This window comes from Oryx dammah, unplaced genomic scaffold (assembly GCF_014754425.2).
Source record: "Oryx dammah isolate SB20612 unplaced genomic scaffold, SCBI_Odam_1.1 HiC_scaffold_8, whole genome shotgun sequence".
Lineage (NCBI taxonomy): Eukaryota > Metazoa > Chordata > Mammalia > Artiodactyla > Bovidae > Oryx > Oryx dammah.
In genome coordinates, this window is record NW_024070192.1 from 44,424,843 (window position 1) to 44,452,145 (window position 27,303).

Below are 27,303 nucleotides of genomic sequence, written 5' to 3' on the forward strand. Positions count from 1 at the left end.
GCTAAAACCTTGGCTTAGATGGCTATTTTTGACCAGGCTTGGGCATAAAAATAGCAGAGTCCATTGGAGGCAGTGACTCGGGCACCTCTTCATTCCTGCGGGAGCCAGGGTGCTGTGCCTGTGGTCTTGGTGAGGGGTCCTTGGACCCTCCGGACCAAGCACTGCAGCCCTGCTTGCAGTTGGAGATGCCCTGAGTCCCTGCCTGTCTTTGTAGAGCTGCTGTGGGGTTTGGGCAGAAGAGAGGGGGTTGAGTAGTTACATGTGTTGAGGGTAGGAAGAAGAACCGGCTTTCTGGTCTGAAGAGCTAGGCAGCTAAGCAACCCCTGGCTGATGCCATCCACACTCCCATCAACAGACAACAAAGTAAGGTAATGTGGATTGAGTCTGACTTGTAGAGGAAGAAAACAATTACCACACGACCCAGCAATTCCACTTCTGGATATATACCCCAAAGAAGTGAAAACAGGTGTTCAAACAAAAACTTGTACAGGAATGTTTATAGCAGCATTATTTACAGTAATGCAGAATAAACTTTGGATATAATTCATCCATTTATGATAAAAAACCTCTCAGATAGTGGGCATGGAGAGAACACACTTCAATATAATAAAGGCCATATATATGGCAAACCCACAACTAACATCATACTCAGTGGTGAAAAGCTGAAAGCATATTCTCTAAGATCAGGAACAAGTATCCACTCTGGACACTTATTCAACATGGTTTTGAAAGTCCTAGCCACAGCAATTAGAGAAGAATGGCCATACTGCCCAAGGCAATCTACACACTCAGTGCAATCCCAATCAAATTACCAATGGCATTTTTCACAGAACTAGAACAAGAATTTTTAAAATTTGGGTTTCCCTGTGGCTCAGCAGTAAAGAATTCACCTGCAGTGCGGGAGATGTGGGTTCAGTCCCTGGGCTGGGAAGATCCCTTGGAGGAGGGAATGGCAACTCACTCTAGTATTCTTGCCTGGAAAGTCCCATGGACAGACGAACCTGGTGGGCTACAGTCCATGGGGTTGCACAGTTGGACACAACTGAGCAACTGAGCACTCAAAAAATTTTTTTTTTGAAAATACATATGGAAACACAACCCCCCCTGAAAAACCAAAACAATCCTGAGAAAGAAGAATGGAGCTGGAGGAATCGCCCTCCTTGACCTCAGACTATACTACAAAGCTACAGTAATCAAAACAATGTGGTACTGGCATAAAAACATGCATATAGATCAGTGGAGAAGGAGAGAAAGCCCAGAAACAGACCCACACACTTATGGGCAATTAATCTATGACAAAGGAGGTAAGGATACAATGGAGAAGAGACAGTCTCTTTGATAAGTGCTGGAAAAACTGGACAGTAAAAGAATGAAATTAGAACACAACACTTATATACGAAAATAAACTCAAAATGAATTAAAGGCGTAAATGTAATACCAGATACTATAAAACTCCTAACATGTGCCTCGGAGTGGGATTTTAGGGTCATAGGGTAACTCTTTGGTTCTTAAAGGAACCTCTACTGTCCTTTATAGCAGCTATACCAATTTACAGTCCCACCAAGAGTGTAGGAGGGTTTCTTTTTCTCCACACCCTCTCCAGCATTTAATATTTGTAGATTTTTTGAAGATGGCTATTCTGACTGGTGTGAAGTGATACCTCATTATAGTTTTGATTTGCATTTCTCTAAAAATTAGCAACACTGAACATCTTTTCATGTGCCTTTTGGCCATCTGTATGTCTTCTTTGAAGAAATGTCTATTTAGGTCTTCTGCCCATTTTTGATTGGGTTGTTTATTTTGATATTAAGCTCTATGAGCTGTTTGTATATTTTTGAAATTAATCCCTTTTCAGTAGCATTGTTTGCAGATATTTTCTCCCTTTCTATAGGCTGTCTTTCCTTTTTGTCTATGGTTTCCTTTGGTTTTCCTGAAAGCAAAAGCTTTCAGGTTTAATTAGGTCCCATTTGTTTATTTTTGTTTTTGTTTCCACTAGGAGACAGTATCCTAAAAGATACTGCTACAATTTAGGTCCAAGAGTGTTCTGCCTATGTTTTCCTCTAGGAGTTTTATAGCATCATCCCACTCCTGGACATATATCTGGAAAACACCATAATTAAAAAACATACATGTACCTCAGTTCACTGCAGCACTGTTCACATGGAAGCAAACTGAATTTCCATTGACAGATGAATGGATAAATAAGATGTGGTACATATATAACATGGAATGTTACTCAGCCATAAAAAAGAACGAAATAATGCCACTTGCAGCAATATGGATGGATGCAGAGATTAGCATACTAAGTGAAGTAAGTCAGAGAAAGACAAATATATCACTTATGTATGTCATCCAAAACTTGGTACAAAGTTTAAAATCTTATTTACAAAACAGAAATTGACATACAGACACAGAAAACAAACTTATGGTTCCCAAAGGGGACAGAGGGGAGGGAGAGAGATAAATTAGAAGATTAGTATATACACACTACTATACATAAATTAAATAAACAACAAGGACCTCCTATATAGCACAGGGAACTATATTCAATATCTTATAGTAAACTATGATGGAAAATAATCTGAAAAATAATATATACACATATATAACTGAATCACTTTGCTGTACACTTGAAACTAACATAACATTGTAAATTAGCTATACTTCAATAATTAAAAGGTAGAAATAACCCAAACATCTATCAGCTGATGAAGGGACAAACACATGTGGTCCAATGAAATATTATTTAGCCATATAAAGAATGAAGTAATGATGCCTGCTACACCATGGATAAACCTTGTTAAGCTAGACAGAAAAAGCTACATGTTATCTAATTCCCCTCATATGAAAGGTCCAGAATAAGCAAATTCATAGCGACAGAAAACAGAGGAGTTGGGGTGTTTCCTTTGATGAAAACATTCTGGAACTAGTCAGTGGTGATGGGTGTACAACCCTGAATGTACTAGTTGTGACTAATGGTAAATTTTAAGTTAGGGGTATTTTACCACTATTTTTTTTTTAAGTGGGTTGATCCAAAGGAAATGTAAGAACTTGCCCTCAAACCATGTTTTTTTCTCAGCATTTTAAGTTCAAACCAATATGGTTTTAAGGCCAGCGAGGGGTTTCTTGTGCTTATCTTGAAGACAGACCAGCGCAGGAGGGTCCAAAAGGCAGATAAGGGAGTGGATTCTCTGCAGGCGTCCAGTGACATCTTCTGCTGGAGCTTCACCACACTGGAAACCTTCATAGAACCAGTGGACCGTCCTTAGTTTTTAAAGAAAAGAGAGCAGATTTTATAGCTGCCGATGACAGCTGTGATGGAGGCTGCTGGCTGTGAGGGGGAGGGGCTTTCCTCCCCATCTTCTGTTACCGGATTTAATGGCTCAGCAAACTGTGGAATTCGGGTACTTTCATCTCGTTTCATCTGTTCCAAGCCATCATTGCAGACAAATGGCCTTGATCAAGTTACTTTGCTTCCGTTTCCTCCAGTCCTGTGCTCATCAGAGAAATCCATGGGTCAACACAAAACAGGATCCGCGGGCATCCCTTGCAGCCGTGTGCTGACAAGTCCTGCATTAAGCGTGGTAGCGCCAGTGTCTCCAGGGGCCGAGCCAGCCCAGAACTCGTCCCCTGCTGTCCAGACCCCTGCCCCGCAGCAGCCCGGGACTGGAGCCACCTTCTCTCTCTTTTTTAAAAATTTATCTATTTTGTCTGTGCTAGGTCTTTGTTGCTGTGAGAGGGCTTTCTCTAGTTGTGGTGAGTGGGGGGCTACTCTAGAGCTGGGGGGTGTGGGCTTCTCATCATGGTGGCCGCTCTTCTTGCAGAGCACGGGCTTTGGTAGTTGTGGTGCAAAGTCTTAGTTGTCCCTCAGCATGTGAAATCTTCCTGGACCAACCAGGGATCAAACCCACGTCCCCTGCATTGGCAGGTGGATTCTTATCCACTGGACCAGCAGGGAAGCCCTGCCTTCTGTTCCTGACTGGGCTCCCTGCTGGAGCTCTAACTTGTACACTTGAAAGGGAACTGGGATGTGAGTGAGGGGAAGCGCAGTGGGCTGATGCATGGATCCTCTGGGGGAGTGGCCAGCAGTTCCAGAGACTTTGGGGCTAACGCAATGATCTCTGTGTTTGGTCACAGGATGTGGTGGGAGGAAACCTGCCTTGCACCAAGCACAGGCAGGTCATAAAGAGAAGCTTTTCGCAGCGGTGAGGCAGGTAGTGTTTCACAATAAACCTTAGATTCACCAGGACAGGCCGCCCTCCCCTTGGATGCCTCCGGGGCACAGTGCAGGGTCTCCAGCTCCCAGGGAGGGCCCTGGCCCGCTCGTGTCTGCAGCTGGTCGCTACACGTTTTGCTTCCTGCAAGAAGGAAGTCCTTTGACATGAGTCCTTCTGCTCATGTCAAACCGCAGAGGGCTGCTTTCAAAATCCTGCTGTAGGAAACGCTACTTCTGTTTTTGTCAGGGTCAAATGGACACTTTGACCACGGTCCCTCCTCGAGCAAGTCTGAGAATCCAAGCGCCCGTGCAGTCTTGAGTTGGGGGGTCACATCTCCTGGCTTGCTGGGTCCTCTCTGGGTTTGTGGCTGGTGAGGAATTGGGGGGGGTGACACCATTTTTAAAACTTTTTTCTTTTTTTTTAAAACTTACTTGGCTACATTGGGTCTCAGTTGCAGCACATGGACTCTGTAGTTACTCCGAGGCTTGCAGGATCTTATTTTCCTGACCAGGGATGGAACCTGCGTCCCCTGAACTGCAAGGCCGATTCTTAACCACTGGACCACCAGGGAAGTCCTGTGACACCACTGGGACTAAGTCACTAATGGTTCTGGGCAGGCAGCATGTCCTGAGGACCCCATGCAGCCTGCATTGCCTCTCCCGGTCTGGTGGGCAGAACCCCTGTGGCCCTGACGCCTCCCCTCCAGGCAGGGACACCCTCCCCCAGGGCTCTCCCCTCTCAGCCCCATCACCCATCTCTCCCCCACCCGCTCTCCTCCTCTTGGTGGAGATTTACCAAGCACCCACGATGGGCTGGGCTCCATCCAGAGAAAGAGAACATGAAGAGGGTAGGATGCAGCCCCCGACCTCAAGGCACCCATTCTTCTTTATTTTCTCTTGTGTGTGTGTGTGCGTGGTCCCTCAGCCGTGTCCGACTCTTTGCAACCCTTTGGACTGTAGCCCGCCAGTACAGCCAGTTAACACTGTTGTGATGGTTTTAGGTTGACAGCAAAGGAACTTGTTTCCATTCTCCCCCAAACTCCCCTCCCAATCAAGCGGCCACGTAACACTGAGCAGAACTCCCTGGGCTGTACGGTAGGTCCTTGTTAAGGCGCCCATCCTTGACAGGAAGCTGGGCAAGCGTGAATGGCCCGAGATACGCACGGGGGCCACCTGAGCGTGGGTGGCTGGCCCGGGATGCCAGAGGGGATGACGTCAGATAGATGCCTCGAGAAGCGGCAGGAATCGTGCAGAACTGTCTCCTTGCTCCCTAGATATGTTTATCTTTGGGCCTTTTCATTCTATACATTCTCCCTCAGTGCATTGCTTCCCTGGTGGCTCAGTGGTAAAGAATCCGCCTGCCAATCCAAGAGACCTGGGTTCGATCCCTGGGTCAGGAAGATCCCCTGGAGAAGGAAATGGCAACCCACTCCAGTGTTTTTGCCCGGAAAGTCCCATGGGCAGAGGAGCCTGGCAGGCTACAGTCTACAGGATTGCAGGGAGTTGGACACAACTGAGTGAGCGAGCACACACACCTCCTCCCTCTCCTCCAGGGTGTCACCCATAACTGTAGTTTCAATGACAATTACCCAATCAGTGCCCCCTGTCTCAGCCAGAGGCCCAAGCACATAGGTGCAGCCACTGACTAGACAAATCCCCTGGATATGCCACAGACAGCTGAGCCTGTCTGTGTCCAACACTGAGCTCATCCTCTTGGCCCCTTCCCCAAACTGCTTCCCTCCTCCTGTCGAGCCTGTCACAGGGAGACGTGTCATCATCCATCCATCACAAGGGCCAGGAAGCCCGGCTCAGCCTGGGTCCCTCCTCCGCCCACGTCATTACCAAGTTCTCTTTTATTTCACTTTGTCAAGTCTCTCTCCGCTGCCACCCTTACTGCCCAGAACCCCAGCCCCCTTTTCCTACTTATGAACACAGCCACCTAACCTAACCTGTCTTCGGTTTGCCCTGCACTCCGCTTCAAACATGTCCTCCTCGTTGTCATCAGAGAGATATTTATTTATTTAATAAATTTATTTATTTTTTATTTTACTTTACAATTCTGTATTGGTTTTGCCGTACATTGACATGAATCCACCACGGGTGTACATGCGTTCCCAAACATGAACCCCCCTCCCACCCCCCTCCCCACAACATTCAGAGAGATATTTAAAGGCACTAAAAGATGCTGTCATTCTGCTGCTAAAAACCTCTTCAGTCATTCCCCAGTGCTTTCCAGAACCACCTGCCTCCCACTCCCTACCCCCAGACTGAGCTGGGTGCCCCCTGTTCTCTCGAAGCCCCGAGCAGGCAATGGTGCTGCTTCCAACAGTGTGATTGGAGCTGACAAGCTCTGCCCACTGTGTACAAATGTCTTCAACAAGAACACGATTCCCCAGGAAGAATATTTAAAATCAAAGTAGAGGTTGCAGGCCAGGAAGGGTGATCCTCCAGGGTCAGGAAGAAGGACAGGATGGGATGTCAGCGGATGCCACGCCAAGGACATGCAGGCACCAGGGCTGAGGTCAGTGTGAGGCTGCCGGTCACCAGAAGCCCGCCTTCCAGCGTGGCAGAGAGGCACAGAGCCACAGTGTGAGAAGGTATACACAAAGAGGGCTTTCCAGTAAAAAAGAAAAAAGAAAACCTCGAGCTTTCTTCTCTCGGCCTCTTGAAAAACAGATCCACTGCAGGTTCCCAAAGGCAGGGCAAACCTGAGCACCCAGGGCGAAAAGAGACACCGCTCGCAAAGGAATCACAGGCCTGCTCATCCACTAGGAGGGAAAAATGAAAACACAGACTCATCAAAGGCTTTATGGAAAATATCTGTCAACCTGGGATTCTATCCCCAACCCACCACCTGAGCACGAGGCCAACAGAAAGGCTTTCTCAGACAACGACGGTGAGTTGGACATGCTCAGCTCTCGGGTAAAGAAGGACCCTGTTGTTCGTCAGGAAAGACACTGAATCCAGAGGAAAAGCATGGTGCAGGCGATGTGCTGGGAGCAGACCCACCCGGAAACACGCAGGTCAGTCACAGTAAGCGGTAAACACAGCACTGATGAAGGCGACTGAGCATTTCAAACCAGCGCGGAACATCCTGGAGAAGAGCAACGTGAGAGGTGGGGTGTGGTCCCAGGAGACTGTTCCAGGGTCCTGGTCTCATCTGGGAGGAGGGTAAGGAGACTGGTGAAGTTCAGGCTCCACAGACAAGCACAAGAGTAAAGGCAACTGATGGCAAATGAGAAGGTAAGAGTGCAACGTGCACGTTCCAGGGAAGCAGAAGGAAGGGGGGCAAGAAAGTCTGCTTCACTTAATGGAAGGAAGAAAGGCGAGCAAAAGGAGCAAAGAAGGAACGCGGGGACGAGGGAACATAAGCCGACACGGACGTGAACCCCTGTTAACCTCAGAGACACATTAATACGTCTTTTGTTGTTTAGTTGCTAAGTCGTGTCTGACTCTCTTGCGATCCCGTGGACGGTAGCCCGCCAGGCTCCTCTGTCCATGGGAATTCCCAGGCAAGAATCCTGGATGGGGTTGCCATTTCCTTCTCTAGGGGATCTTCCCGACCCAAGGATGGAACCCGTGTCACCTGCATTGACAGGCGGCTTCTTTATCGCTGAACCACCAGGGAAGCATGTCTTTTGTTACCTGAACGTTACTGACTACAGTGTTTCAATATTCACTTGCATAATAAATTGCTGGCCACACTTGTTAATTTCTGCAAGAACCACCCCCACCCCACCCCAGCCTGCCCTGGTCAATAATGTTTTAAAAGGGAGTTCTCAGACTGAATTGAGAAATGTGGCTAGAAGTCTATTTGCAAGAGACCCATCTCTAGCCTATTGACAAAGACAAGTTAAGGGAAGAAACAAGATATGCAAGGCAAATGTTAATCACAAGAAAGCTGGCAGACTGCGCTGCTGCTGGGAAAGAACTGGTGAGATAATGCTCTCCTTTTTCAAGGAGTTGTTAACTAGGAAGATACTCTCCAGAAGAAAGCAAATACATTTGTATGAGACGGCGTGACATGTGCAAAGATATAATGCTGCTGGCTGCTGCTAAGTCGCTTCAGTCGTGTCCGCAAATAGTCAATGATGTTAATATACTTTCCCCCAAAACGTACAGATCTGCAGACGATGTTAAAAGAACATAGACTTGAACCCAATTAATATATAGATTTGAACCAAATAAATAAGCTTTGTGTGCTCAACTATATTCAACAATTCGAGGATACACATTTTTTGAAATTGGAGTATAACTGCTTTGCAATGTTGTGTTGGTTTCTGGTGTACAACAAAGTGAGTCAGCTATATAGTATACATATATCCCCTCCCTCTTGGACTCCCCCCAAACACCCCACATCCGACCCCTCTAGGTCATCACAGAGCACCGAGCTGAGCTCCCTGTGCTATGCAGCAGCTTCTCAATAGCTATCTGTTTTACACGAAGTAGCAGTATATATATGTCAAGGCTAATCTCTCAATTCATCCCATCCTCTCCTTTCCCCACTGTGTCCACAAGTGTGTTCTCTACATTTGCGTCTCTATTCCTGCCCAGCAAATAGGTTCATCGGTGCCATTTTTCTAGATGCCCCATATATTTGTTTTTGTTTTTCTTTCGGACTGACTTCACTCTATATGACAGACTCTGGGTCCATCCACGTCTCTACAAATGACCCAATTTCCTTCCTTTTTATGGCTGAGTAATATCCCACTGTATATATGTACAATGTCTTCTTTATCCATTCATCTGTTGATGGGTATTTAGGTTGCTTTCATGTCCTGACTGTTGTAAACAGTGCTGCAATGAACACTGTGGTACATGTTGTCTTTCAAAAAAATTATTTATTTATTTGAAGGTGGTGGGTCTTAGTTTTGGCATTTGGGATCAAGGTCCTTGACCATGGATCAAACCCAGGCCCCCTGCGTTGAGAGTTCAGATTCTTAGCCACTGGGCCGCCAGGGAAGTCCTGCATGTGTGTCTTTTTGAATTATGGTTTTCTCAGGGTATATGCCCAGTAGGGGGATTGCTGGGTCATATAGTAGTATTACACATGATTTTAAAGTATACTTGGAATAGGTACCATACCCTAAAAAGAAATTCAATAAATACTTAAGAATTAGCATCAGACTGAGACTGTCTTATCTGACGATAATACAATACGAATAGAAGTCAAGTAGAAAGAAACTAGAATAACAATAGTAAGTACTGTACGCTCTTTTGCTAAGTGCTTTACAAATAGCAACTCATGAGATCCTCATGACAGGACGAGGTAAGTTCCATCATCAGAAGAGGACATGAGGCCCCAAGAATCTAACTACCTGCCATGATCAGAAAGCAGAGCCAGATCTGAACCTGGGCATCTGGGCCAGAGCCCAGGCTTTAACCTCTGTGCACGCCGCTACTAAAACAGTCGCTAGAATATAATCATTAGCTCAACCCCCTACTTCCCAAGTGCTTCTGGGCAGTTTTCATCCCCTGATCAAGAGTTCCTAAGGGCAGCTATCTGACACAGAATAGGAGTTCCATAACTGTCTACAGAAAGAATGAATTTTTAAAAGAGACATCATTAAGAAAGCAGCTGGGACTCATTTCAATGTCAGACACTAACCAGAAGACCCAAGGGCAACGTCAAGCCTCTTCAAAGCGGGGTTGATGAGAAGTGAGTTGGAACCACGGGTGAGCAAGGGCTGGGCTCTGGGGCCAAACCTGCCCTCCTGGCACTGTGCTCCGGGCAAGGCGGTGTGGAGGTGTGGAGTGTGATTAAGGCGTATGAAGAGGCCCCAGGGGTGCTCGCCATTTCCGAGATGCTGTTCGAGAGCTAGAGAACCCTTCTGTAAAGTGAATCATTACTTTGCTTTGTAAATCCAAACTCTCACATCCTGGGTGTTCCCTCACTATTGCTGATGACATTCTCAGGGAGACAAAAATATTCATAGGATGACAGACACTTGGACTGATGGATTTTGGAAACATACATGCAAGGTTGGAGAAGTTCCAGGAATGACATCAATGAACATGTTATCATCTTTTTTTCTGTTTCTGGAGGGTGAATGGAGATGAGCAGACACTGGCTTCATGTACATTTCTTTTTAAAAAATTAGTTTTTGGCTGTGCTGTGTCTTCTTTGCTGCGTTGGGTTTTCTCTGTCTGTGGTGAGTGAGGGTGCAGTGCACAGGGTCCTTGTTGCGGGGGCTTCTCTTGTTGAGGAGCATGGGCCTAGGGCACGCAGGTAGTTGTGCATGGGCTCAGATGCCACGTGGCACGTGGGGTCCTCGCAGAACAGGGATGGAACTGGTGTCCCCTTTTGCCCTGGCAGGAGGATTCTTAACCACTGCACCACCAAGGAACCCCTCCATGCACATTTCGCAGTAATCTCCTGAGTAATGTGAGCAGATACTTCCCAGCATCACTTAGCTATTGGTTGGCTATGGCTGGTACAATTAGCAGCATCCCTTGTGTAGCTTTAAGAGGGATTTAGGGGGAAGGGAGAGCTTGACAATCAAAACGATCCACTTATAGGGAATTTCCCACGCGCTAGGCACTCTCTTCAACATTTTACCTGTTTCATCTCATTTAATCCGTCTGACCAACACCTTACAAGGCACTGCCATTATTTATGCCCACGCCACAGATGAGGGCAGAGAAGCTTAGCAAAGTCAAGGAGCTCCGCACACCTGGAAGGTTATGGCTGTCTCCTGAGTGACTGCAGCCCTATTCCACTTAGTCTGCACACTGAGGTATTTGTCCAGTTGTCATACGAGGGCATTATTTCTGCTGCACACAATTCTTTAACATACCGAATCTGGTGCTACGGTTTGGGCATCTTGACCCACAGTCAGGACCCCCACTGTCACCACCTGTCCTCTGCTTCCTGGACACGCATCTGTCTGTCCATAAATCTGGACACGCGTCTGTCTATGCATCTGTCTGTCCATGCATCTGGACACGCACTTTCTGTCTGTGCATCTGGATACCCATCTGTCTGTCCATGCATCTGGCTGTGCCTGGTCTTAGTTGCAGCAAGTGGGATCTTTGATATTCTTTGTTGTGTGCAAACTCTTAGCTGTGGCAATGTGGGATCTAGTTCCCTGACCAGAAATCGAACCCAGGCCTCCGGCATTGGGAGGACATGGAGTCCGAACCCCTGAGCCACCAGGGAAGTCCTGTTCCTGGACATTTTCCACTGATGTTTTCAGGCTCGGTTGACTGCAGGCCATCAAAGAATGGGTGCTCTCCTGGTGCCTGGATTTGTGTGCTTTTAAAAATTGTTGCCTGGTGTGCCCTGCTGTCTTGATTTTCCAGCTGGAGTCCCCGAGGACTGTTGCTCTCTGGAGGTTTCTGGTTTTGTCAACCAAAAGGTTCCTATTCTTCGTGTGCTGGAGGCCCTTCCCTGGCAGGGCAGACCGAGGCACTGCCGGATGGGGCCTGGATGGGCCACATCCTGAGATGGCCCGCGACTGCATTTGCTTCCCTTCCACGAACATCAGGGACCCAGGCGGTGAGGATGCTCCGCTTTGCTTTATATTCTTGGAATCTGGACTCTTAACAGTCCGCATTCCTCCGTCCCTCCCCAAATGCCCAAATTGATGCTTTCTGCCAGGGATAATGAAACCTTTCAAAACTGAACTAAAAGGACAAAACCATACCCACTGCTCCCTCAGACATGAGAGAAGAACAGAAAACAGAAGCAAGAAAATAACACCAAGCCAAACCCTTACCGCAAAACAAATGGAACAGCAGCTGGGGACAGAGCAGCATCACGGGCCAGGGGCCGGGGCCGCCCCATCGCTTCCGACGGGAGGGCGTTGGCTCTGGAGCCCGAGTGTAGTGTCCATCCCACTTTCCCTGCCCTTCTCTCTCTTCTCACCTCTTCCCTCTTCTTTCTCTTGGCCTCCCTTCACCTTCTCATCTCAGTGATTTGCTCTACAATCTTTGGGGCTTTATTTTATCAAAATATATCTGATTTTTTCCCCTTTGCTGTGTTAAGCATTTTTTTTTTTTTTGCAACTTTGCTGTTTTCTGCTTTAAATTTGTGCTTCTCCTATCCTGACACTTCTGTTAACAGCACCTCCAAAGTTAGCTCTGTGAACACTGCTGCTGCTTTTCTATTCGCATCATTAATGAAGGTGCTAAATAAGACTGGATTGAACACGAACCAGGAGCCACATCTTCCTTTGAACAGATGACTTAAAAAGCCAGTTTTATTTATTTATGGCTGTGCTGCTGGATCTCTGTTGCTGCGTGGGCTTCCCTCCAGCTGTGGTGAGCAGGGGATACTCTGCAGTCGCAGTGTGCGGGCTGCTCACTGCCGTAGCTTCTCTCGCTGCGGAGCATGGGCTCTGGGGCGCGCAGATTTCAGCAGCTGCGGCCCACAGGCTCAACAGCTGTGGCTCCCGGGCTCAGCAGCTGTGGCGCACAGGCTGAGTTGTTCCGAGGGATGGGGGATCTTCCTGAATCAGGAATCGAACCTGTGTGTCCTGCATTGGCATGTGGATTCTCTACCTCACGGGGTCACCAGGGAAGTCCAGATGATTTTTAGTGGGTTGTGAGAACATCATTTGCTGGGAGCCAGTGTGAGGAACTCCGCCCATGGCAAAGGTCATGAGGAAGGAGGCATCGGCATATGCAAAGGCGGGATCGAGCCTCAGGAGACCCCCTGTTCCCGAGCATCTACCCCAAAAACCAGAATCTGCCTACTTTACTGATTTATGCTCTCACCTACACCTCTGACTTTACAGAGGGCTGTCCCCCACCACCTCTCTCGGAGAAGGCGTTAACTTACAGCTCCAGTTAAAAAAATTCCTGGGCCACCGGGGCTGAACCCCGTCAATCATTCTATATATGCCTATTTGGTTCACCATTGTCAAGAAGCACTTGAGCTTCTGTTTGTGTGGGGCTGTGGCTTACTGCACAGGGGAGCTCGCAGGACCCCTGTCTCTCCATCTGAAAACTGGACATCTCGGGTGGTTTGTGGCCACACACACATGCACGCACGCACGCATGCGCGACATAAATTCTAAAAATAGAGTCATCAAAGTAGGCAAGTGTAAGATGAATGATCTCCCTTGGGCTCAGGGATTCCTCAGCATTATCTCGAAACATGCCCCACATCTAATATCTGAGTCTAAGGCTCTGGGATACAAGATAAATAATAAAACAGCCTCCATGCTCAAGAAGCTCAGAGTCTGCGGAGGGAGGCCGACTTGTCCACAGATGGCTGCTATATACAGTGTGGACGTCGGCACTGTTAGAGGTCTGCAGGGTGCGCTCGGGGAGCACAGGATGGGGGCAGGGAAGAGTCCCTACCTTCTCTCGGCCTGGGTGCCCCCCCTAGGGCTGTGGGGGTCCTGGCTTTGCTATGCAGATGCATCATGGAAATAAACTGGGCTCTCAGCACCCTGGTCCAGAACGTGACCCGATTTCTCTCCCTCACGCTGCTCCCCATCTGTGTGGAGCGAGGCAGAGCCTCAGGGCGGGGTGCTGAGGCCCCGGGAAACAGGTCCAGCAGCCCTCGCCCACTCCTCAGTCCAGCAGCCGCGCCCAGGCTGGCTGGCGTGTCTCCTCCCTCTGACCACATCCCTCCAGCTCTAATTGTCCTCCTTCTCTGCAGCTTGCTTGGGCCTCCGCAGCCCAGATCTCCAAGACCCAAAGACAGGAGGCGACCAGCTGCCCCCTGAAGCAAGAGGAGGACAAAAGAGATGCCTTGCAGCCTAAAAGTGAAATTGACAGAGGACACGGGGAATGCAAGGGTGGGGCTGTAGTTTAGCACGAAACTGTGGTTTTGGTGACTGTGGTGCGAGAGAGGTTGGGGTAGATAACAGGGAGGTTAGGCTTAGTTTTGGAGGCAATGGCGACATCCTTAAGGATTCTTGAGAGGAGAAGAGAGGGACTACCCTTACTGCTATCTGAAATTGACCTACTCGATTCTTGGCTTGTTTACTGTCTTCCTGTGGCTCCCACCCTCTTCCCAAAGGTTAACTCCACGGGAAAGGGCCCTCTTCCATACTGCCATGTCTAAGACTGTTTGGCATAAGGTAGATAAATTTAATAAAAGAATGAATACATGAAACTGATAGGAAACAAGTGATGTCGAGGACAGACTAAAGGGGGCATTTTTTTTTTCAATTTTAAAACATTTTTATCTTTATCCTCCTTTTAAACTTCTACATAGCTGAAAGCACCAATTTTTTTTTTTTAATGTATTACTGGAGTATAATTGCTTTACAATGTTGTGCTGGTTTCTGCTGTGCAATGATGCAAACCACCTATATGTATCCACATATCCCCTCCCTCTTGAGCCTTGCTCCCCGCTCCGCCATTCCGTCCTCAAGGTCAGCACAGAGCACCAAGCTGTGTTCCCTGTGCTATACGGCAGCTTCCCACTAAAAGCACGGGGCTCAGCCACTTAGCTATTTTACACATTAGGTGGTGCATATATGGGCTTCCCTGGGGGCTCAGATGGTAAAGAATCTGAGTGTATGTATGTCAGCGCTAATCTCTCGGTTTGTCCCACCCTCCACCGCCCCCTCACGTCCAGATGTCTGCACTCTATGCCTGCATCTCTGTTCCTGCCTTGCCAATAGATTCATCTGTACTGGTTTTCTAGACTCCATATCTATGCATTCATATACAGTATCTTTCTCTTTCTGATTTCACTCTGTATGACAGAGCCTGGGTCCATCCACGTCACTATAAATGACCCAATTTTGTTCCTTTTTATGGCTGAGTAGTATTCCATTGTATATACACATACCCCGTCTTCTTTACCCATTCATCTTTTGATGTATATTTAGGTTGCTTCCATATCCTGGCTATTGTAAATGGTGCTGCAGTGAACATTAGGGTGCACATGTCTGTTTGAATTATGGTTTTTTCAGGGTGTATGTCCAGGAGTGGGGTTGCTGGGTCATATGGTAGTTCTGTTTTTTGGTTTCCATACTGTTCTCCACAGTGGCTGTATCAATTTACACTCCCACCAACAGTGCAAGAGGCTTCCCTTTTCTCCACACGCTCTCCAACATTTATTTACTGTTTCCAGATTTTCTGATCATTGCCACTCTGACCAGTATAAGGAGATACCTCACTGCAGTTCTGATTTGTATTTCTCTCATGATAAGTGATGTCGGGCATCTTGTGTTGGCCATTTGTATATCTTCTTTGGAAAAATGTCTATTTAGGTCTTCTGCCCACTTTTTGATTTTTTTTTTGACATTGAGCTGCATGAGCTGTTTGTATATTTTGGAGGTTAATCCTTTGATGGGGGCATTGTAAAGCAGGCAGATCAGGTAGGAAAAAGGCCTGTGGTTGTTAAGGCAGAAACAGGGCAAGTTTGCGAGATGCTTCAGAGCAAGAATTTGGTGACCGACCAGACCTAGACGATAATAGGGAGCATCTTCTGCATTCCTGGGTGTCAGAGAGTGAGTTTGAATTTGGACAATGTTGAGTTTTGCTTCCTCTGGAAAATGATCCTAAGGGTTTCTCTGCATGCCATGAAGACTTACTCGGGAACATATGCCTTACTGCTCTCTCTGCCTTAAAGGAACGTGTGATCATGAGGCAGATCATATATCAAAACTGTTTTCCCAGACCTATTCTGTAAGCAAATTCTATTATAAAACAGGTATTTACAATATTATCCTGGTGCTGTGCTATATTAAGTAAACAAGCCTCGAATTTTGACAATTGGTGTTAAAACAGTACGTGTGGCGGCCTGTTATTCTCACCCACCTGATACTCTTTAACATGTCTAACTTAAAAAAAAGGGCTTATTTATTTGGCTGTGCTGGGTCTTAGTTGTGGCTCATGGGGGCTTTTAGTCGCAGCACATGAACTCTTGGTTGTGGCCTGTGGGATCTAGTTCCCTGACCAGGCGTTGGGCCCCCTGCACTGGGAGCTCAGAGTCTAAGCCACTGGATCACCAGGGAAGTCCTACTTTTTATCCAGTGGTCTTCTTTTTGATACTTATCCCACCACTCTTTTCAGGAATTTTTATCTGAACATGCCCAAACCGCAAAAGCAGCATTCCTAGGAGCAATGATGCAAATTATAAAGGTGGAGTAGCGGGGGGAAGGAAAAGAAAGGCCTAATTCTTGCTTTGCAAATAAAAGGTCACATTCTCTAGAATTGTGGTGACTATAGGAAGCCGGAAACTCGTCACTGTCCAGTGACATTTGGCACATTATGGTTTACTGAACAGTTAAGTTCAAGTCCCCATGTAGGGGCGGTTTGCATATCAGACTACTTGGTGAACCTGGAAAAAGTAATTTCTTGTGGATGATAACCAGTCCTTGGGAATTTGGGCTATAACACCCCAGAAGTCTGACATTCCAGCTGGCGACAGCAGCAGGGAAGAGACAGGTACTTCCAGCTTCCGTGTATTTCTAGTAATGTTGCTTAATCAAGACAGGACACAATAGGCCTGGTGGAGAGAACAGGCCTTTGGAATCTGCCAGTCTAGGGTGTGAATCCAGCTGTATGGCTTTGGGTGATCACATATCCTTTGAAGCTTGGCTTCCTGAACTGGGATAATTAACTGTGGGAATGGTTTCTTCTAAAGAGTTCTGGTGAGAATTAAAGGAGAAAATATACATTGACACAGTGGCTAGGGTGATGCCCAGCTCAGAGTAAGTGCCCTTTGAACATCTGTTATGAAGTCAAGTGTTTTTAAAAAATTATTTATTATTTATTTGGCTAGTTGCAGCATGTGGGATCTTTCGTTGTTGTGTGTGGGCTTAGTTGCCCTGCAGTATGTGGGATCTTACTTCTCTGACCAGGGATTGAACCCAAAGGTGGATTCTTAACCACTGGGCCACCAGCGATGTCCCATTTTTTTAAAAAAATATTTATTTTTATTATTGGGCTGCATGAGGTCTTGGTTGCAGCATGCAGGCTCTTTAGTTGCAGCATGTGGGATCTAGTTCCCTGCTTAGGGATCAAACCCAGGCCCCCTGCATTGGGAGTGCGGAGTCTTAGCCACTGAACCACCAGGGAAGTCCCTGAGTCAAGTGCGCTAATGATGGAGGTTCTTATGTTTAGAATATTGGTTAAACAACTGATACAGGGGCTGGAAGGACCCTTGTCCTTGGACCTCAAGGCCTCTTCACTGGACCACAGATGGCCCTTTAGGAATCAACTATGCTACTTCCTACCTAGGGCTGTATTGGTGAAAAAGCTTATCAATTCCAGAAGGCCCTTTTCACTTGTTCTTGAATATTTTAAAATCCCACCTCAGCTGACAAAAGATACTTTCTTCTTGGGGGCAGATAACACAGTTCCTTTTATGCATTTTCCACCTCACTCTCACTAAGCCTCGCAGCCCATCCAGGCAACCGTAATCCACAGTGCGGAATATCTGATTAGGTAGCACATAGCTGGGGATTCTGTTCTAAGGGGAATTCAACAGGGTTAAAACAGAAGCCACTACCTCATGAACCAACCCAGAACAGTGAGATGAAAAGAAACAAACTGCCCACTTTCTACCACCTGTTTGAGAACAGAAGGGTTTGGGCTCAGTTATGCCAGCTAAAAAAAAAAAAAAATGTACCCAGACTCGCTGTGGTCCCGAAGCCTTTACCACTTGAATGCTTTGGATGGAAGACCCACCCTGTGCTCCAACAGACCCTTTCATGCTGGTAATAACAGAGGCAGCCCAGGTCCTTCCATCAGTATGTCCTGCACACATCTTAACAGCCCTGCTTTTCCCCTTCTGCATATGCTATTTTAAGCTAGAACATAATGCATCAATTTTCAGACTCTTACTCAATGCCACTGCTACAGAACTGAGAACTCGGTAATTTTGTTGGGTGGTGCAGAACAATATTCCAACAGATGAAATGTCCCATGCAGCCTGACTTCCCCATCCCTGGGATGTGGCATCTATTTCTGGCTCTATGATGAGAGGGGAGCCAGTGGCGGTGGTCCAGGCCTGCTCGCCTGGGCATCCCACATCACAGAAACCATTCACTGTGTTGCCGCTGCCGGGAGACACATCAAAAGCCCCGTTTGGGTCTCGAGACCATTCAACTGCTCTCTTGGTTTTTAAGTTCCCAGAAATGGGTTGTTTGGATCCAGGCTGGAGCTTGCTGGCTGGGAAAGCCAGTGTGGGTTCGCTTAGACCACATTTGTGCTTTTTTCCTTGCTACCCTGAAGAATTTCTCTCCACCATCACTAATTTGATTGAAGTGCCCGAGACTAACCCTTAAGACTAACCCTGCCCATCCGGGTCTCCCAAGAGATTTCAAGGCAAAGTGTCCCCATGTGCCTTCTTGCCAAATTTGCCTTGACCTTGGGGGCAGACACACTGCTAGTGGAAAGTCAATTGCCTCGGATACGCCCGTGGGCAGTTTAGGCAGATTTCCTTGCTGTTGTGTGTTGACAGCTTTCATGGCTTCTAACACAGGCCTTATTTACTGCCTGCTGAGTTACCTGGGACAGACAGTGGAGCAATCTGCTGCTACGCCTGCTGGCTCGTAATGGGTTAGTCACATTTTCCAGAGATCTACTCTTTCTACCTGGCTGGTATAAATGGGCAGGGCCCCTCCCACCCAGCCCTCCAGATTCTGCTCATTTTAGCACCTATCAATTAAAAAATGGCACAAATTAGACTGAGTGAGTGCATAAGTGATTCTACTGAAAACTGAGTAACAATAATAAGTCGACATCACGGTGTTCGGTCTAAAGAACAAACTCATAGCATCCAGTGATTCAGCCATCCCTCATGGGGACCTTGAATTACTGGCTCAACTTCATCAGCATAAAAACAAACCAAATACGCTCTTCCTCTGGGGCTGGAAGTCAGACACCCTGAGTAATATTTAGGTCACTGCTGCCTGGGCAAGTCTGAAAAATGGTTCATGCCCTGATTAGACAGTTACAGATTTCTTTTAAATGACTGTCAAAGGAGTGGACCCGTGGGCTTTTTAAGGCAAAGAGAGGTTCTATGAACAGTGGTGAAACAACCCGAAGTGGGCTAAAGTCAGTCATCTCTTTGTTCAGCCTAAAGTGTACCAGCATCAGCTTGATAGCTGAAATCGAATCTCTGGGTTTGGGGAGTGTTAAGTGTTCCTGCCTCCTCTTGCCTGCATTTCTGGGGTCCCACAGAGCCACACGTGATTGAGCATGTGAATCGTCAGAGGAGCATCTGAAAAGCAGTGGTCAGTCCTTGCTCCAAGAGGCTCTGATCAGCTAGTCTGCTTGTGGGCCCCTGGACGCTGGTGTTTTTCTCTCAGTTTTATTTATTTTTGGCTGTGCAGGGTCTTCGCTGCTGCGTTCGGGCGTTCTCTAGTTGTGGCGAGCAGGGGCTCTCCAGGTGCAGTGTGCTGGCTTCTCTTGTTGCGGAGCATGGCCTCCAAGGCACATGGACTTCAGCAGTTATGGGGCACAGACTCAGTTGCCCCCTGGCATGTGGGATCTTCAGGAGCCAGGGATCGAACCTGGGTCCTCTGCGTTGGCATGTGGATTCTTAACTGCTGCACCACCAGGGAAGTCCTGGATGTTGGTGTCTTAAGGCCCTGGGTGGTTTTCCTGCGCGCCCCTGCCTCAGAGCACCAACCCTTCATCTTCCTTGGGAAGTACTGGGAGAAGGGTGGCCTGGCCTTGCCTTGGGTCAGGGCTTTAGTCACCTGCTCAGGGCTGGCTTGGCAAATGACAGAGTTCCCCTCATTTACGATTTAACTGATTCATCAAGCTTTTTATTATGAGGAGTTTCAGACATATTCCAGATACACACGAATTATTTAGGACAGCTTCCTAGAGGTACTTTGTGCAGGGAAGATGGAGCCTCTGGAGGGTCACTAAGCTCACAAGAGATGATGGAGATGGGGCCCCTCCTGGTACCCCGGGCTCACCCTCTGGACAGCCTCAGGCCCCATCACTGACAGCACCTCTTTCTGGTCCACTCCTCATCTCTTTCTTTCTTCAACAGATGTGTACTAAATCCTGCCTGTGTGCTGGCCCCTGAAGATAAGGGGCGTACGTGAAAGATAGGTGCTGTTCCTTCCCTCAGCAAGCTTACAGTCTGGTGTGGAGACGTACATAAACAAGAATTACCCACTCATCACTGTTTATCCCTAATCCTGGAAAGCGCTCTGAATGTAAAAAGTGCAGAATGCTTTGGAATCATATGGTGGGACCCTACTCTGGTCTCATCTACTCTCGGGGGAATTAGGGAAGACTTCCCTAGTAGTACTCACAGTCTCACTTACTGTGTATCAGCGCAGGCATTGTTCTGTGTGCAGGCAGCCGATACATACATATCCATACATATCACTGAGGGCTGATGTGAAAGCAAAACCCCAGCCTTTAACCACCTGAAAGGCACACTTTTCAGTTCAGATGTGGGAATGATAGTGAAGGTGTGTGATGGAAGCAAGATGGTACTGGAGTACCACTGACTCACGACCCTGGTGAGAGTGGCCCAAGGTTTCCGGCTGTTAATCAGGGTTTTGTCATTTACATGTTAGGTGTGACCTTCAGAACATGGGAAAAGTCATTCCAAAATATCCCGTTAAACCCAATACCTAACTATCTATTGGATACAGGTGGTGTCTAGAAAATTCTTTCTTATTTTTTTTTTTTTTATTTTAACAAATTTGGTTAAACCGTGGTGTGTCCTTCTTACAGACACTGCAATAGCGTGGCACCAATCTTTTTTTTTTTCCCTTGAGCCAGTCTGACATTTCCAGCCAGTGCCATTCGAGCTGCTATGTTCCCTCAAGACAGAGGGATGACAGAAGGGTTCTGGGCTGGGGATCCTTACTATGCCTCAGCACCCTTCCTTATCAGCTTATGTGGATGCTAACGGCACCCCGCAACCCCAGTCAAGAGTTCATCTTCTGGAAGCCCTGGTAATTCTGCTCTGGGGAGCAAAACCCCATCTAGACAGGAGTTATTTGAGGCCTAGGAGGGTGAGGCAAGTGCGTTTCCATGACGGTCAGATTCAGTCCCTCTGGGGAGCGGCGGGGTAGGGGGCCGGGGCCGGTCCTCTCCTGCCAGGGTGACCACAGCGGGCCACGGGCCAGACAGACAGACCACGGGCTGAAGGGCATCCGTTCAGGTGCGGGAAAAACGGCAGTTTCTGTTCTCTTCGTCCTCTTTTGAAAAGGCTAGTGAGGCGTTAAGGTCCCCGGGAATAACAGACGGTTCCGGGCCTCTCTATGCCGCCGGGTGAGAGGAGCGGCCGGCTTGATCAGGCCCCTGCGGGGGGCGCTGAGTCCAGGGGTCCCCAACCTGCGGCTGTTGGGGCCCGGGAGCGTGGGGGCGGGGCAGAAGGGGGAGGGGAGGCAGGACAGAAAGTGGGAGGGAAAAGGCAGATGAAGGGAAGAGGGGAGACGGGGGGCGGGGTTGGGGGGGAAGGAGGATGCGGGGAGCTAGCGAGACAAAGCGAATCTGCACCGCCGGGTGGGCTGCGGCGGGGGAGGCGGCGGCCTGGCTGCCGCTTTTAGCTCCGCCGCTCCCGCGGTCGCCATGGCAACGCGGGCTTAGCAATTCCATCTGACATTAAAATGCCGCCGCCTGCCCAGAGCAAGAGGGGGGGGAGGTGGTGGTGGTGGGGTGTGTGTGTGCGTGCGCGCGCGCGTGCGCGCGTGTGCTGGGGCCAGTGGGTGGAAAATGTGCGCGCGTGTGCACACACACACACACGCCCACCCGCCGAGGGCCCAGGCGGCGCGGAGGGGCCCCTTTTAGCTGTAGTTGTACGCATCATTTACCGTGCCCCCGCCCTCCCCTCCGCCCTCCCTCCTTCCGGCTGTTTTTGTTTGTTTGTTTTTCTAGAGAAGGTGATGATTTGGGGCTTAGATCATCTGCTGGCATATTGGTGAGCTCACCGGACTGCCTAAAGGGAATGGGAATAGGGATTTGGGTTAGAAGGGCGTGTGACTGGCCTAAGCCAAAAAGCATCAAGAAACGGAATATCTGGGCAAACAGGCTTGCTTTCTTTCTTGCCTTCACTTATTTATTTTTTAAACCAGGACTATGAATTAGCTAGAAATAGCTGATGGGGAGGAGGATGGGCTACGGTGAAGACAGGGGTGAAATAGGATGAGTGGAAACCCTGAAGACCCAGGCCCGCGGGAACCACCCTGCAGCAGTCTGCCACACGTGGCAATTTGCCTGCTCCAGAAAAAGAAAATCAATCTGTACTTTTTTTTTTTGGCACTTGAAATTCCACCCCATGGTATTCTCGCTCAAACTGTATTTCAACACAAACAGGAGAAAGCTCACGAAACTGTAACCTGAGGGCAGAAATTGGCCTTAATCACCTTGGCAACTGCTGAGCCCACCATGGACTCGCCACACCCCAGACAAGGGCGATGCCCCGGCCACTGGCACACAGGACATCTGCAGAGAAGGCTTCCCAAGACCAGCCTCTTGCGTGTGACAGGGACCAGGCCCAGAAACATCCGGGAAGCACAGTGCCCCCGACGCCCCTCCAGGAAGGCAAACAAAGACCCACGGCTGTGGTTGGGAAGTTTTTGAAAACTCAGCAAAGTGTGGGCAGGAACATATGGCTTCTTATCCACCAGGTGAAGTCTCCCCTGTATGACACATCTTGCCTGGATCTGGAGCATGACACTTGGTGAGAAAATAAAGGAGGATGCTGATTAATAATAGGCGTGTGACAGGCTGGTGTGGGCTGGCAGGAGCTGGCTCCCAGCCACTCTGCGATTCCCAGGAACAAGAGGGCACCGCCATCTCCAGCTGAACAGAGCGCCCCTTCCTGACCCACAGACCAGGGTCCATGTATCTGGACAGGCACTATGTCTATTCCAAGAGTCCTCAGTACTTGGTGATAATCTGAGAAGCCGCTCTTGGTATTCCCAGGGTAGGGTAGGGGACTTCTCAACCAGATCTTGCCACAGCCAGGACCGAAACATCGTGAATAAAAATAATAAATGCAGACTGCAATCATTCCTGCATCCCAGAATTCTGAGATGACTATTGTCAAAGATGAGGGCAAAGCTCATCTTCCAGGCAGGTGGAGAATAAACAGGGAATGGAAGGACTAAGACGCTGAGAACACAGAGTGGGGAATGAGCCCCCTTTGGCTCAGTAAGGCCTACTGACAACGCAGCATTCAGAGGACTGACCAAAAAGACCCAGCCTCGATTCTTGAAGCTGAGAATTCTAGAGCTGGGCCTTGAGAGGGGCTCTGACCTTGAGGGCTGCTTAAGCAGGGAGACATCTAGAATATTCCAGCCAGAAGGCTGTCTATTTATTTCCTCCAGACCTCTCCCTTAGGGACAGATGGGCCGTGCCTCCCCCTAGTGTTACAGCATCCTGACGGTGGAGAAGTTCTTCCAAACCATGACAACCAACCTACTCCTTAGAAACACACCTAAAATAGGGATGCGAAGGCCCAGGCGGTGCACGCCATTTCTGCAGTCTAAAAGGAGTGCTCTGCTGGCGGACGTTAGAGCAGTCTCCCTTTAGAGGCCGACTGTGTGATAAAGGCCCACAGGTTCCCACGCAATCATCAGCAAACTGCAAAGAACTCTGAGGAAGTTAAAGGAAGAGGAATTTTCACAGCCTCCTATAAGTTGCTCCTTTGCTCAGTAGCTGGTGCTTCCAGGAGTATTAAGTATTAAATACAGACACTAGTGAAATGAATGCCCAATAATTTAAAATGATTTGGGAGAACCTTAACGGGCTGAGACGTGGCTCGTGATTGCTTCTTTGTCCATCGAATTCTAACCAGCCAACCTGGATTAAATAAATCGCAGTTTCCCTGAACTATTTCACATATTCATAATGTGGTAACCCCCTACTTGCCATCCCAATTCCCATCTCACCACAGGAGGCCTGTTGTTGTCGCCTATTCATGAGTAGAAAGCTCTGGATTCAGGGCTAGAAAATCTTTGGACCAAAAGTAGGTGCCTCATTGATGATCAGAATAAAGGAATTCTGCCCCAAACCACTCTAATCTCTTGAAGGCCTTCTTCATTTTTTTAGATGCTTCTTAAGACAAGTTAGAGCATTACAGTGCTTGGAAGGGATGCTGGGTAAATGTATTAGGAAGATGAGACATACCGTTTGCTAAACAGAGCAGAGTCCTGAGGAATGGCATACAGAACAAGTACCACGTGATGCTAAGATGGGGTGAGACGGGAGGAGGACAGGATGAACTGGTACAAAGGGCACTGGGGTATGAAGCCAAGGGGCAGGGTGAGGACACCAATGATGGGGGACCAAGGAAAAGCCAGAGCAGAGGTGGAGAGGTCCCAAAGCCAAGACTGATTTATCCTAGACTTTTGAGGAGGGCCAACTCCACCTGTGCCTTCCACTGACTTACATCATCCTGCTCATCCATCCCCTTATGATCCGAGTCCCCAGACCTCTTGACAAGGATGTGCTCTCACACCACGTCCCCTGCATCCCCGCCGTTTATAAGACAGAGGACTAAAGCTGCAGAAGACAGAGGGCCTGAGAGCTTGCTAGTGGCCAGGATGAGAAGGAAAGAAGAGAGATGAGGGCATGGACAGACAGGAGGGGTGAGAGGAAAGACAATGGTGGGTATTCAGTACAGGAATAGCCCTTCATTAGACTCTTACAGCTTCATTTTCCGGATAAGGAGCTGGGCCCAAAGAGGCCGTGAACTGGGTGAGATCACTTAGTAGGTGGCGGCGGAAGTGAAACTGACACCTAGACCTCAGGTTTCCAACTTGGCGTCCATTCATCTACTTTAAGAGAGGCAAGGAAAGGGCAGAAATACCAAGTCTCACCAATAAAGAAAGAGCAAAATGCAAATACAGAACAGAAAAAGTCTTCACAGGAAATTGAGAAGATCCTAAAAATCGGTCCATTTAGTCTTTGTGACAAAATAGTAAAACCAGAGGCAGTGAACTAAAGCAGCGGTCCTCATCCTTTGGACTGGTTTCGTGGAAGACAATTTTCCCATGGATGCAGGGAGGATGATTTCAGGATGATTCGGGGGCACTGCATTTACTGTGCACTTTATCTCTAATCTAATGCTGCCGCTGATCTGACAGGAAATCCATGGCCCAGAGGCTGGGGAACTGAACTATTCAGAGACCAGTTCTTCAGTGAGTCTGGTGGGAACAAATAACTACTCCACTGACAAGTTGGGTGCCTGGGGGCCAACTTCTAAACCTGTCCAGCCCTCAGTTTCCTCCATCATGAGATGGGGAGAACAGTGGTATCACCTCGCATGTAGATTTTTGTGAAGATCAAAAAATCGTGATCAGTGGCAAAGAGCTTTCTCAGCAGTGCCTGGAGCATAAACGCGCCATAAGGGTTACTATTATTATGAAGACCACGGAGCTAACGCAACCAGGGCCAGCTTCATTTTTTCTTACCAGAAAAGTGCAGTAAAAAATAGTTATGGGTAGTTTCTCTGCATGGAAAAGCATATCTATTTTCTTTGAGTAAATGAGTATCTATATCTTTTTGAATTTCCCACGATAAAAAAAAAAAAAAAAGCATCCTTTTGCTTCTGTCTCTGGTGAAGCGTGCTTCCTTCTGATGTCACCTTACTCTTTCCTCCACTGGTGAGAAAGTCCCAGTCTCAGTTTCACAACTAAAAAAGGGTTGCTTCTTAGCAGAGCCACACAAGCTCTCTCTACGCTACCGGGGGCCGAGGTGGAGGATGGGAATAAGGAGGAAGTTAGTTATCTGTGCGTTCGTTACTTTCATTTTCCATCGGAAGTCCCCTGGACTAGAGCTGAGATTAGCAAGCCTCAGTCTGAAAGGGTTCGGGGCAGGACGGCAGGGGTGGGGGAGCCATATGTTTTTCACCATCTGTGAAGTGGGTACCACAATGTTCAACCCACTGATCTGGAAGGGGAATGGCAAGGTCCTCGGGTCTAGGAGTGTTAGGTCAACCACTCAGGTGATAACTCTTCTGACCACTGATCCAGTGGCCCAAAGACAAACCTCCCCTCTCCCCCTCCCCTTCCCCCTGTGGATTTCTCGGGCTAGCTCATTTAGAGACCCGACTCCTGAAGGGTTTTACATTCCTGGTTATTTTTAGCCTCATTGAGTCAAAACTGTTCCAACGTGGTCACCACATGGCATGCAGCTGGGGAGAGCAGCTGCCGTGGGTGGATTTCCAGTCAGTGTTACTTGAATTTCTCGTCAGGTGCTCTCTAAAATTCCCTGCATCTTTTTCAGGTGATCTCGAGAACTCCCCCACCAAACCCCCTGGAGTTGTAGGTGTGACGCCTGAGCTGCGTGCATCACTATCTTAGCACCTGCTCCAGGTGAGTGTGGAATCCAGAACCCTGCTAGAAGGGAAGCTGTAGTTCAGCTTCCAGGACTGAAATTTCTCTGCCCCAGAACTCTCAGGTCTCGGATGAGAGACAGGGTGGTGGGCTCTGGTTCTGACAGTTTCCTTAAGCACACCCCTGCCCCAGCTTTCCAATTAGAGAAATGGGGGCCGTGGTCTCTTGGGGGTTTCAGGAAGAAAGCGGGGAGGATGAGGCAGCTTGCTGGGCCGGGGGGAGCCTACTTTCAGTGATACCCACTGAAACATACAGGAGGCTGGGTTATTCAGCTGTACTAGACCACATGCCTCCGCCTGCTTCTCACTCTTTTCTCCACCTCCTCCCACCCCCGTGCTTACCTCCCTGTCTCTGGGTCAGGCAGCTACTCGTCTCTTGGTCCACCCACATACACCCTTCTGCTGTGGTGCTTTTGCCTTCAGGCCTTTTGTACACACTGTTCCCACCTGGAAGGCCCTTGGTCCGTTTTCTAGACCAACTTCTTGTTTTCAAAAGCATATCTATTTACTTGGCTGCCTTGGGTCTTGGTTGTGGCATGAGGGATCTTCGTTGCAGTGTGTGCCTTACTCTAGTTGCATGCATGGGCTCTCGTGGGCTCAGCAGTTGTGGTACTTGGGCTTACTTGCCCCATAGCATGTGGGATCTTAGTTCCCCGACCAGGGACGAAACCTCTGTTCCCTGCCTTGAAAGGCGGACTCTTAACCACTGGACCACCCAGGGAAATCCCCAGACCAACTTCTATTTGTCATTTGCGTCTCGACATCAGCATATCTTTTGGGAGTCTTCTCCGATCCTTCAAGGCAGGGTTGTCTCTCTATGTACTTAAACGTGTTAGATTGTAATCATCTGTTT

General features: G+C 48.3%; 1 protein-coding gene and 1 long non-coding RNA gene across 2 annotated transcripts in view; both read right to left on the bottom strand.

Annotated features, from left to right (window-relative positions):
• Positions 1-27,303, bottom strand: part of MYO1D (myosin ID) — a 361,445-nt gene that overhangs the window by 3,361 nt on the left and 330,781 nt on the right. The window lies entirely within an intron of this gene.
• LOC120866351 lies at positions 1,775-20,474 on the bottom strand. Its single transcript, XR_005721642.1, has 3 exons — positions 20,463-20,474; positions 19,648-19,654; positions 1,775-5,233 (listed from the first exon to the last, which is right to left on the bottom strand). It is a non-coding gene; the product is annotated as an uncharacterized LOC120866351 (long non-coding RNA).